The sequence below is a fragment of the Cimex lectularius genome, unplaced genomic scaffold (assembly GCF_000648675.2).
Source record: "Cimex lectularius strain Harlan isolate CLEC.00 unplaced genomic scaffold, Clec_2.1 scaffold169, whole genome shotgun sequence".
Taxonomy (NCBI): domain Eukaryota; kingdom Metazoa; phylum Arthropoda; class Insecta; order Hemiptera; family Cimicidae; genus Cimex; species Cimex lectularius.
In genome coordinates this window covers 361,143-374,778 of record NW_019392751.1, presented here as the reverse complement: position 1 = coordinate 374,778, position 13,636 = coordinate 361,143, and the positions used below count along the sequence as shown (strand labels likewise).

The window sequence follows — 13,636 nt, the reverse complement described above, 5'->3', positions numbered from 1 at the left end:
GCTTGAAACAATTATCCCGTGAAAGTATTAACATAAGTAGTAGTAAGTAGTAAGTATTAACATTTTGAAGGGTAAGGATTGGAAACAACTATTTAAATATTTGGGAAGTGCATTAAAATACAGGATATTTCTAGTAGCAGAATTCATCTACGTATAAATAATATAAATACTATGAACAACAGTTACTCTTGTATATTTATAATGAGTAATTGCTGTACTTCTTTTCTTCATTACTATTATGTTGTTTACGAACTGTTAGAAAAAATGAACATTTTGTTTGTTTGGAGGAAAGAATTTGCTATTACATTAAAACTTTAGTATTTTATCTGTAAGTTAAAAATAAATTATATCTACAGATTGTACATATATCACTATAATCGAAGTGACGATAGCTCAAGTGGTAGAGTAGCGGCGTATCAAGCTGAAGGTCGTGGGTTCGAATCCCGCTCGTGACACTGACTTTTTTTATCTCAACTAAAAACCTTAATTAATTGAATTATATTAATTGGTCAAGCGGGCCACGAAAATAAGTGAATTTAATGAGTTAAAATGAAGTATACTTCACTAAAGCTCTCCGTGGCCATTTCATTTGTCGTCGAGAATCCAATCCGATTACACGACATTTGAAAAATGGCAAAATGGAGGGAAAATTCAAAAGGTGGGGTTGAGATGGGAAGTTAGTGCCCGAGCGGATCAAAGTCACGAAGCTCAAATGGTAGAGTGGCGGCATATCAAGCCGAAGTTCGTGGGTTCGAATCCTGCTCGTGACACTGACTTTTTTATCTCAACTAAAAACCTTAATTAATTGAATTATATTAATTGGTCAAGCGGATCACGAAAATTAGTGAATTATCACTATAATATTTATCCATTTCCCCTGTTATTTATTTACGATATGTGTGCATTTCATATGATGAAACCACTAACCTGGCAGTCGGACTTTGGCCATTGTCTATCGTAAATGTTTTTGTATAAAACCAAAATGTATAAAGTTCAATAAATTAACTTTCTATTATTCTTATAATCTTATAATAATAACACCAGACCGCATCTCACGATTTCTGAATACTTATAATAATCTTTCTTATTACTATGCCTGATATACCTAAAATTCAATCAATAAAAATTTTTAAAAGAAAACTTAAAATAGGGAATGACTAATTATTATACTCACTACGAAGATGGCTAATATTATTTTTCAAGTGTATTGATTTCTAATAAATGACGTTGGTAAAAGCTTAATTCTCTGTCTGTTATAATGGAAGACAATTATCCTGTTTATTACTTTAAGTTTGTTACATTTTCATTCCACACCGACCAGTTGTAATGACCGTTGGGTCCGCAAAGCAGAGTGAAAAAAGAACGAGTTGAAGCGTGAGAAAGACCAGAAGACGCCTTTTTAGTTAGAGTTGACGAAACGAATTGAAATAATTGACATGTGTTAATTTATATTTTCTAAATGACTTTTTCTAAAACCGACAGAATTGACAAAAATAATTAATAAAATAAAAATTTGGAACAACTCTTTACCAAATTAACATAGTTTTAACATATGTAAATTTTTCAACAAGATGGCTCGTTTGCTGCCTGACTTGAGTGACCATAGTTTATATTTTCAGATGGATTATCACAAACTTTGGATTATCACGTGAAAAGAAAAGATCCCTTTACTCATGTAACAAGATGACTAACGGACAGGACTATTCCTTCTGCAGTCAGGTCGCCTAACTGCGCGTGACGACGTCGGATTTCTGCTCTCCGCCTTTTTCATGTCACATCCTCTTGAAATCCGGAAGATCACGGTATCCGGATCAGATAAGCATAATGTCACATTGCAAGGAATAAAATCTAGAAGCGACCCGAAGTGGAACTTCTAGTTAGTTCATAATGACCAGGAACTATTATTTTTTTACCCTTCTTTCCTAATATGCATACATTTAAATGTTGTTTTTTAATTGCTAGTTAATTATTACGACGCTTGACCTTCTCAAGACCTTTGTGCAGGGTGTCCCTTTGAGATGACCCGACTGAATTTCTTTTGGACCAATGACGCTATAAAAAAAAGAAAAAAAGTGTTTAATATTTTTTAATACAGTTTCAAGTTATTACCTTTTTTTTTTTTTTGAGAAAAATTAAACAGGGTACCACAGTCCCAGTTCAATTAAAATTTCCAATCCGACCATGTACATCCTGACACATCATTTTAAATGTTTTTTTACGTTGAAAACAATGGTGCAATCGGATTTTAATTTGGTCAAAAAATGACTAAATTATGAAAAAAAGTTTGACAAAAGCCATTTGGTTTGCCATTTATTAATCACTTTCATGTTGAACTGCCTGCCTTTCGTAAAGATGCAAAGATTTGCACTTTTTAACCACTCTTCACCGATGCTCATGGCGACAGAATCAGGGAGATAGATTGACAAACATTTTCTGTCCATTACCGCAGTTCTTCAGGGTTATGATTGGCATAGTCACCGTTTTTTAAATGGCCCCACAGAAAATAGACAAGTGAGGTTAAGCCTGAGGAGGCTAACAGATCGGGCTATGGGGTCACACCCACCAATTCCGAAAGTGACAAATCAAATAACATCTCACCTACAAAGATGCGTAATCGACTATTGTCATGTTGTTCATTTTTGATCAGAAAAGGGCAAAAATTGACTTAATTCTCTAATTCTTACTCTACTTGTTACGTGGTTTACTCTGGGGAGATCAGGAAATTTCTGGGAATACAAACGAATGCACGACGCGCAATACCAACAATATCAATAAAGCAATCGTTCATATCAACTCGCTGTTGATCAGAAAAATGTTGTCTTCGGTTCATTTTGAATGGAATACTGAATGTAACGAATAGGTACTATTGTAAAATTTATTCCAGGAATGAAGATTTGCTCTCATAATGCGAGTTTGACAACCAAAGAAAGAATGTAAATAATAAACGCTATTAATGTTTACTTTGGTGAAGAAGCAAATTATTGGAATTAACAATGAAGCAAACGAAATAAGTTGTTCAAAATTTTTCCCATAACTTTGCAATTTTTTGAACCATTTAAATCCCCATTGCACCATTGTTTTCACTGTGTCTCATAGTTTTCAGTTAAAAACCTTGAAAATGATGTTTCAGGATGTATAGGGTCGTATTTGAAATTTTGAAGTTGAAATTGGCCTGAGGTCCCTGTTAATTTTTCTCCAAAAAACGTAAAAATTTGAAACTAGAAAAAAAAATAAAGACGTTTTTGTTTTTTTGATAGTGTCATTGGTTCAAGAGAAATTCAGCCAGGCCATCTAGAAAGGAAACCCTGTATAATAGCACGTGATTTATGGGGGAAATTAATTGAAAAAGAGACGACAAAACAAAGTATTATAACTAATAGAAACTAAAAAAAGCAATTGGAGATCATTTTACGGTCAATGAAAAAGAGGTTCATCTTTCAAATTGCTCGTAAATTTATTGGTAGATAAAAGCACAGTAAAAATGGTAAGGGATGGATTTAACTAGTGTTTACCTACATGAAGTTATGTATCATTTAAACGACAATTCTTTCTTTATACAGTTCAGTCTCTTATGATACTTGACATTTCATTCAATGAATGTTCCGATGGGTAACACAACCGCATAAACATAAAAGAACCTATGCAGTCACGCTTTGTACCATACATGGGAATAGTTATGAGGCAGTAAATGAATAGCAACGCCTCTTCCCTCCTACATTCTTCTTGTTCTACCTATCATAATCATATAGTTGTTCAGCATACGGAACAGTTGTGTAAACCAATCGTGTTTTTTTTTAAATGTCAACTTTCTAATTTTGTACGAGTGGATTTGTTGCAAATTTCAGAGCCTATTTCAGAGTTGAAGACGATGATTTTTATTATTAATTTAGTGCTTTGTTCGAAAATACGACTATAATTAGGTTCAAAGTTCGGAACTCAGAATATTAGCTTTATTATGATAAAATTCGGGAAAAACTTATATACACGTTTAGGTCTTTGAAATGAATCCCTCAAGACACCATTATTGACCAATTTCTAAGGTTTTTCAGAGTGCTTCCATTACGTAAATCTAATCTGCTAAATCTCATACAATTCTGTTAGTCACTTATCGCATGAAAAATATCGAATATCGCAGGATTTAATTTAAATAACAATTAACTTTTTATGGTAGATCAGAACTGATTTTTTTAAATGTCCTCTTTCTAATTGTTGTATGAGAAGTCGTGTTGCATGTTTGAAGGCCTATTTCAGCGTTGAAGACGAAAAGTTGTATTAGTGATTTAGTGCTTTGTTACAAAATAGAATCATAATTATGTTCAAAGTTCGAAACTCAGAATAATACCTTCATAATGATAAAATTGGGGGGACAACTCATATACACGTTTAGGCCTCTGAGGTGAATCCTCAAGATTTTTTATTGACCAATTTTTAAGGTTTTTCAGAGCGATTCATGGGGTTAATTGCGCGGGGTTAATTAATTCAATTCTGTTGGTTATTTATTGCATGAAAAACATCGGATAGCACAGGTCTTACATTAAACAATAATTTATTTACTGTTTATTTTGACACGATAGCTCATAATTACCTGTAACTAATGTGGAAAGATAATGGACTTAATTAAATTAAATAAATTGAGTAGTGCGTTAAATTTTTCCACCAGTGAATTATTATTATTGAGGACTTTCACCTCGAAGGATTGTCACTCTCTGATGTGCTGACCCTAGGGGCTAGAAATAAGGGGGTTCACTCCATTATGTGGCCGAGTCGCTATAAAATAAGGTTACGGGTGGTTCCAACAAATTAATGCATGCATATGAACTATGACGTTCGATTTGTCAATACATGTTTTTGCAATGACAAAAAGACAGATCATGGGACAAATGATCATCAAAATCATTGTTCAAAACAAAACATTTTTTTAGATTGATAACTTATTATTTTAAATAATGTTGATCTTCTTGAAGTAATCATGCTCCGACGAATTTCTCAATACTTTTTTTTAGTGACTAAATTTTTATGACAGCTCAGGAGCAGGTTTTGGACACTCGAAAGCGTTTAGGCCATCTTCAGTGAGGAATTTCATTTGTATAACATTAAAAACCCGCGAGGGTTCAACGTTTGCTCACCTACTAGCAGACCACACCAACAAGACACTAACCATCAAAAGGACATAACTGTTGTATAGTTCTGCAGTGGAATATCCCTGGTTTAAAGCTTGGCATATAGACGAATTTCCTTAGTCGAAGAGTATTCAACCGAGAGCTCTATCGGGAATTTAAAACTATACTTATTTATTATATTTATTACTAACTATATTTATTGCTTTTAAACGGAATGTGCAAACGAAGATGAAAATATGGGCTTTAAAAGGCATAAATAATTTAAGAAGCATAATTTTCTAAACGCTCAGTCCAAAATTGCTTTTGGGCTTCTTAGCAATTTATAAACAGTTACTCTTCCTTTTCAGACATCTGACCCAGGCTACCTTTGGTCAAAATGGCTTTTGTTTTGTCGTCGTGGTTTCGAAATCCGATTAATATCTCCAGAAGATCTTGTAGAATCCATTGTTTTCTTAGATAAGACGAACAAAGCGAGGGCCGATGTACGTCTGGAAGAGATCTTAACAGTCGACCTTTGGCAAAATTACCCGGCCCTTACAATTCGCCGGTCAATTCCAGAGGGGTTTTTGCGAAATAGCACCACCTCGCCGACCTTTCCCCAGGCGACGACGGAAGAACGAAGGGAGCCTGTTTTCTTCAATTTCCCAACATGCTGATCCCAGAGATAGCCGTATTGTTACGTTGGCAAACAATTATGGAATTAACTCATTTCAAACCTTTCCGAAAAGGCGAATGAAATCTTGTTTACACTTCATCGAGAAAGGAAGTTTACAACGTTTCTGTCATGTCGGCAGGAAAAAGTGAAATGAATTTTTTTCAACCTTTTCATAGTATACGAACGCTTGACGTTGATTTGTGGTTAACCTTACGATCGAAGCAGTAAGGAAGTTAGGCTTTTCGGTGTCTAAAGAGAAAAATGATTTGCTCAAAGCCGAAATGTACCTTCCATAAGAGATGAGTCATAAAAGTCTTGTCACACATTGACCACTTAGTATACTTAGACTTATGTTATTCTGATTACACTCGAAACTGATATTCATTAATCCGAATAATCAGAATGACTTGTATTACATTTAAATTTATTATTGTGTCCTTTTCTTATGTTCCATTTTATTTTCTATTCTGGTTAATTTTAATTATGTCAATTGTTATGCGTATTTTAGATTATTGTTTTTAATAATACAAACAGTATACGTCGCGTCTATGTCTTATGTCATAGTCATGGAGAATTTTTGTTTTTACTTTCACGCAGTCACAACGTAAATGGTGGTGGTACGGAATATACTCCTGAAGAGAATTGTGAGTGTCATGGACCAGGGGGACCCATGGCACAAAGAGACCCCGTAAGGGTAGGGAACCCTCTCCAAAAGGAAAGATGGTCTCAAAAGATTTGGGCGAAGGCAATCTTGGACTTAATATCTATTAATGCGAGAAAGAGTGAAAATTCTCTATGTAATAATAGGTGTAGGGCTTATCCGTGTACTGTTGTAAAATTTGAAAGATTATCTTTATTTTATTTTGGTTTTCGTTTTTATTTTAATCATTTTTATTTTGTATCTATTTCTGTTTCCTCACACGTGAACCTGATTACGTTCACACATGACGTGAGTATGACGATAGTTTTTGTCGGAAAATCACGGAGGATTTTAGACGTAATGAGGTTAAAATCAGGGACGCTGTGATATGACATCCGATTCATGATACATCTTACCTCTGAAAGAGATGAGGTGGAAAGCACATGGGTAGGGAGGATGTGAGATGTGAAGTGATCACGACTAGTGATAAAAAGAGCTTTTAAATACCAAGCGTCGAAAAAGTTATAGATGGTATTATTCAAAATCAACCTACACCTTCAATAAAAGGCCTAGCAAGTAATTTAATTTAAACAAAAAAATTTCTTCTTGTCTAAAAAACTGTTAAGGAAGGGAACCATTAATGGTTATCATTGCTTGAAATGGATCATTTCTATATTTCACGGTCATAATGGATTCTCTTTAAAAATTAACATTCAATGAGTATCTTTGAAAGTTACCGATTTATGGGCAATGTTTTTACTTTTTAATAATCCACCAAAAATAAAAAAGTGCCATTTTTTAAATTATTAATTTAATAATATAATTGAGCTTTTTTTTAAATAAGCATATCACAGAATAAAGGGAACATACAAGCACATGATGTTCCATGTGAATTGATATTATTATTATTAACATCACATAAGTATCGAAACCATGCAGAAGAAATTGAAAGATTTTTAAATGACTATCAACAGATGCAATATAGATGATTCTTTTTAAGTTTTCGTAGTCAATTGACTAGTTATAACTTCTAAGTTACTTGTTTCAATCAATGAATTATTCTTTCAAGGTTTGGGTTATATATATATATATATATATATATATATATATATATACACACACACACATTTATATGCATGCGTGTGAATGTGTGTGTTTAAAAAGTTTGTTTTTGTTGAACATATCAGTGGTGGATGCTTACTGCTAACAGTTGAAATTCTAGAAATGCCAGACTGAAGTAAGGAATTATATTTTTGAGTTTGGACTGAGAAAGAAAGGGGATTTTGAATGTTGTGATAGCTGTCATTGCTTTTCAATTCAACCCAAATAAAAAGACATTTTGTTTTCCACTTTGAAAAATTAAATTCATTAATGAGATACTTCCAGTTTCTCCAGGCAGCCCTGCTTAATTTAGACATGCATAACCACCTCGTAACATCCGAATCGCTTCATCCTTTTAAAGAAGGAGTTCCCATGGTTTGCCAACGGATCTCAACAAAAATGGAGCAATTGCATATAGAATGAAAGGTAACCTCATCTTCTCCTAGGTTCTCTGTAACAACCTAGACCCGGGGATCTCCTACCTCTATCTTCATCATGTGGCTTAGCATTTAAGTTCTGCGTCTCTAGCTTTAGATTAAATTTCCTTCTTGCCGCGTATAAATCAACCCGAGCATCACCTTTGAAGCTCATTGTTATTTTATAGATGGTATATCTTTGAGACATTTCCGCCCTAGTTAGGGCATACAGCACGCTTCATATTTCCCTTCTGCGAGTCCCCTCAAAGGAAACCATGGTGCCTTCCCAAAGATTTGACTCTGTTGAGTATTTAAGAACGTTACTGACTTAATTGATTCGAAAGCCAGTATTTTTGGAAGTGAGTTGGAGGCATTTCGAATTTGAAAAATGAACCTCTATAAATTTAATCTCTATAAATTAGGAGTAAATACATCACGACCTAAATGTACTAAGACGTTATTTGCATAAAAATCTCCCATCGTATTTGACCTTTCACTAACGAAAGAAGTTAAAAAAGTATTTTTTTAAACACTATTACAACAATAGTTACAATAATTTATTTGCACACACTATATAATAGTCGTTCAAACTTACTAGATTCGTTAGAGTGAGTGATTCTTTACTCTTTTCTTCCATATTGTATCGTTTCAATGGAAATTCTTCAACTTGGTTATAAAACACGTCTTTGGCTCTTTTTATGGTAAAATCCTAAACAGGTGTTCTGGTATAAAAACTTCCTTCCCCACCTGCCCTTTATACAAATGGCAACTGTTGTAAATTTGTGGTTAGACTTATTATAACAATTAGTCATGCTTTCTTTTCAACAAAATCCCAGTCTTTAGAATTTTCAAAGATAAAGAAAATTTCCGTTAGTATTGATCCAGGAAGATTCTATCAGAGGTGACGTAATGATTGAAAAATCTTGGGGATTCTCACGATTTTTTATCTCTCACTGTTTCTAGCGATGCAAGACGGATCATAATAAGGTTAATAGCTGTTTATTAGGGTGACGAAACTAGTTGACACGTACCGGAACAACAATTACACCTGACGACTTCCCTTAAGATTTTCATTTCTAGAATCTCCGTTATAATTTTTATAAAACTAGCACCTAAATTATTTAGAAAATGTTAATTAATAATATTAATAAGTGAAGTAGTTTTAGCACTATGTGGCATTTTTAGCAGCATCTCTATTTTAGTAAAGCTTTTCTACGTAACTTACATGACATCTCATCACAGGATATTAAAGGATCTCCATCTGCAAAATAAAAAGACAAAAAGATCATTGTCAAGGTTGCATTTTCTAGTGTAATTAAATACAATACATGATGTACATAAAAAAGATATTCCGTTTGTCTTATCGATTGTTTGGAAGGTTCGAAATGTTCGCTTTCACTTATCCACCTCCAATCTGCGTGGTTATTTGCTCACACTGGAAATTAGAAAAATTGTCGGTTGCTTGTTTTATTAGGGGGTGGGACAGAGTCGTGTATGACATTAAAAGGAAAACGGATATCACGTTACGTGTAACATATTTCATGTTTCAAACAGCCTTTCTATAAAATAAAAAATCAACAACGCCCCTCTTACTAGAAGCAAACGTTCGAGATCATGTCTCATAATCATTGAATACTTAATTTAGACCTTAAATCTTTACAAAAAATGAAAATTATTAAAATAATTGGTTTTGACGAACATTTTTTTGTGGTAATAAAAAAATATTAAAGTATACAAACAAACCATAGCAGGATAACACGTGTACATATCATCGTGTAATCATTATTTACAGACCTTTCACTAGCGTTGAATGTTGAATTGTGGTTAACGTAGCACGGAGTTGGCCTGATTTTAAAGGATGTAAAATCAAAAACAACCAAAAAAATTTGCCAAATTTACATCTTGTGTCAGGTGGCAATAACGGGCTTGTTGTTTTAACATGGACTAAAGAAGATGGAGAAACCACAACGGTAACGGGTTTTCCATTATCGCACGGCGCTTTTCTAATATTGTAACTGAAAAATGAAAAAAAAATCACAAGCTTCAACCAGATAATTGCGAGGAAAATTGCCAGTATAACCACAATGAGATCCTTGATTTATTTATCAAAATTTCTAGACTGGAAAGAGTCATTATTTATTGACATGTACTTTTTATAGGTTAAACAATAAATAATATTGAAATTTTGAAANTATAGACATACATTAAGTAAGATCGTAATGTGAAAAGAAATGTCTACAGACTTCGTTACAAATTGAAAAATTCCAGCATTTTTGACCATTTTTGGCTTAGATGGCGCCGACTTTCCAGTTTTCCATTTTAGCGTGTCTCTGATTCATTTCGGCTAGCACATGCAGCAGCTCAGTAACACCAATTTTCTAATATGATTACGATAGGTTTTTAGAGGGCGTTTTGTCAAAAAATAAAAGCGTTCGGATTAAGAAATGAAACGTACCACACAACCGCATGGTGTTTCGAAACGACCATTTCCAGTGGGAGAAAGGCAGTCACACGAAGGTGTTATCGGCGAGTGGTGATTTTTTCGGTGAACGTGGTCGATCCAATGTGAGAGGTGAGGCGTAAAAAAATGCAATGGTAATAGCATTTATGCAATACATTATGATCAGATAATAGTTAACCATTAAAAATCAAACAGGTAAACAAATGTAATAAAAAAACTATTTTTCAAAATTGTATTAAAATAACAGCAACAAAACTCCTAAATTACTAGATAAATCATATTTTTTAAACTGTTGTTGTTGAAGTGAGATATCAATCTGACAGACAAATAAAAGTCGACAAACTATACCATAGTATTTTGCCTTCATCATTAAATATTTACAAATTTGCTCAAAGCGAGTCGAAAATAGTCAATTTGTGAGCAATTTTATACAACCTTTAGTAGTTGTAATGTAACATTTACATTTGCTTTCCGATTGATGAAAAAGAAACGCGTTAATTTACTAATTTATCAATCTACATAACCTTATTGCAGTATTATAAAAATATAAATGTATATATATATATATATATATTTATTTATATAATGTTCAATTCATTTTGGGGTCCGTTTCTTATAGCTACATTTTCCAATCAGAGAATGAATCATACAGTGTGAGATATTGTAACATAAATATAATAACAAATTTTTTAAGTATTTCACTTTTGGAAGATGATGTAATTATTGGAACGTCTTTTCTATCAACCGTTAAACCGTAACTGTTCATCACTGAATCCGTGCAGTCTCACTTCGTGCACGCGGTCGGCTTTCAGCATGACTAAACTACGGCCTGTCTTCGCACAGAAACAGATTAACAAGAAGATTAAAGTTAACAGTTCTATTTATTTACAAGGCATGTCTATACAAATAAACGTACTGCCGTTCAACACCTTCCTTCACAAAGTATTACAATTCAATGTGAATTCAGGAGCATCTAACAGTTAATAATTATAAAGACTGGTGTGGAATTAAAATTACGATATGTAGAAAAAAGGATGTTAAAACACAGTTCACAGGCCAATTCTCACACACGATTCACCTGCTGGTGTATGTAGGCTAAGATTGTTGCCACAATTTCATTATACGTAAAAATGTTCTATCGTTAACCTTTTGTAGTGTTTAAAAAGAAATGTTTGTTTTTCGATAAAGTCTGCATGTAAATTGATGTATAATTTGCCGGATTGGACTACTTGAGAAATCAATTGTTTAAAAAAAATTATTCATAACTTTTCTTCTATTGGGTTTTTTAAACTTGTAGGCCGAAAGTACCCAACTGTCATGTATTTTTTTCTTTCATTACTATTACCCTTATAAATCAGAATTATAGAAAATTGTACTGATTATCTCGCCCTGGAAAACTCCTGTAACATTTACACTAGTAGGGTGATTAATATTGAACCTAAAATTATTTCAGGTTGCTCATAAAGTTTATGCTATTAGCTGTGAACAGCTATACCCTTCGATACACATGTCGCTAGAAAAGGAATTTTGGACGCCACACTGCACGCCACAAGGTTTTTCGTCAAAGCTATTTTCTGCTTGTGTCTCATCATGACAGTCAAAATGGGAATAACAGCGTCAAAATATGGATCCTTAGATGATTCAAAGACTAATATTTGCCTAATTTATTGCCGCATTCATGCTGTTCCTCTCTTGCCAAAATTATACAACCAGATTATCGGCGTATTGCGTAAACATTTGAAGGGAGGACTCGGTCGTTTTTTACAGGTAATACGAACTCCTTGGGACGGCAACCATATATGGGCTGAACCATTGGAGCATAACGGACGGATCGATGGAACTTCGAACCTACTGCGTTTCCACGGCCGTTTCTAGGTGGGATTATCCGTTTCGAATAACCAGAGCCAATCGGTTCGGCTATAAAAATAACTTTGAACATCTCAAATACGAATCTATAAACTGGAAGCCGCTTAATCTTTTTAGTTAATATTTAAAATCTAAAAGAGAGGCTCAAATCAAAATTGTTAGGATTGACTTGACGGTTGAGCTATTGATAAAACAATAAACCTTGATAATTTTTCCTTTCTATATCTAATACTTTTACTTTAATGTAAGCTTTCATTTGAAATTGTTGTGATCTCAACTTTTCCATTTTATATGTAGACAGGCCCGGGTGATCGACTTTCTTTCAATCTGAGTCTGTAAGCACTCCATCAAAATTGCCGCCTGCATCGTTTTGATTTTTTCCTCTTCCTCTCACAATTATGTAGGAAATTGCGTTTTAAACTGAAGCTCATGAGAAATAATTGTTTTCTATCGTAGAAAATAATGTATTTTCCCTCTCTTTTTTGTTAGTATTTTTTAAAATAGATTGTTTTATATCTATATATTATGTTTTAACACATAAAACATTGAGAACTGATGCTGATTTTATAGTTTTTTTTTATAAAGAGGAAATGCAGGAAAACAGGATAAAAAACACAAACCGGTCAAAAGACTGGTTATCTCCAAATTCATGATTGGATTGAGCTTGGTCCGATTGCTTGTACCAAATATTCGGGTATAAGATAAATCTTGGATAGCCATCCAGACGAACCGCTTTATGTTTACATGTGTAACATGTTAACAACCTTTCCAACTGCAGTTTTTCAAATGTAGATCATATCCTATACACAGTTAAGCCAAAGATACTTTAATAAATTAAATATATAAACCAGGCGACCATTTTATAAAGTCATATCAAACAACATATATACGAGGAAAATATGTCCAGACAAAATTATGTGGTTTTCACACTAACCAGTTAAAAAGTCTTCTAACAGGTCACACAAACGGTTGTATAAACACAGTAATGTATTGTATTATTGTCCAAATATCATGAGTTCTTCGGAACGAAAATAGAGATGTGGAGAAGCAGATTCTATTTATCTGATGTTTGTTCAAATAATAGGTCCGTACATTCTTGCTGGTTGTCCTTGCTGATAGCAAACAAACACCTACTGTACAGTGAATAGGTGTGATACACAGATTAGAAAAATAACAGTTACGTTTATTTTCAACAGACTTTCTGAGCCAAGGTTAGCATTGGGAAAAATTTTGGCGTTTGAGTCGGATCTTATTTGTCAGTAAAGGTTCTAACATATCAAAATTAAAACATGAAAAGGAGATGAAAATAAACACAGCATGCAGAAAATGACAAGATGCACAGTAAATTATTATTAAAATTTATTTCGGAACAAAAAA

The 13,636-nt window shown here is 33.4% G+C and overlaps 1 protein-coding gene across 3 annotated transcripts in view; it reads right to left on the bottom strand.

Annotated features, from left to right (window-relative positions):
• LOC106672023 (cadherin-23-like) overlaps positions 1-13,636 on the bottom strand; it is a 135,864-nt gene that overhangs the window by 95,728 nt on the left and 26,500 nt on the right. For all 3 annotated transcript variants that reach the window (XM_014403095.2, XM_014403092.2, XM_024227259.1), the window contains exon 2: positions 9,158-9,193. The gene's annotated coding sequence lies outside the window, so the exon portion shown is untranslated. The remainder of the gene's footprint in view (positions 1-9,157; positions 9,194-13,636) is intronic.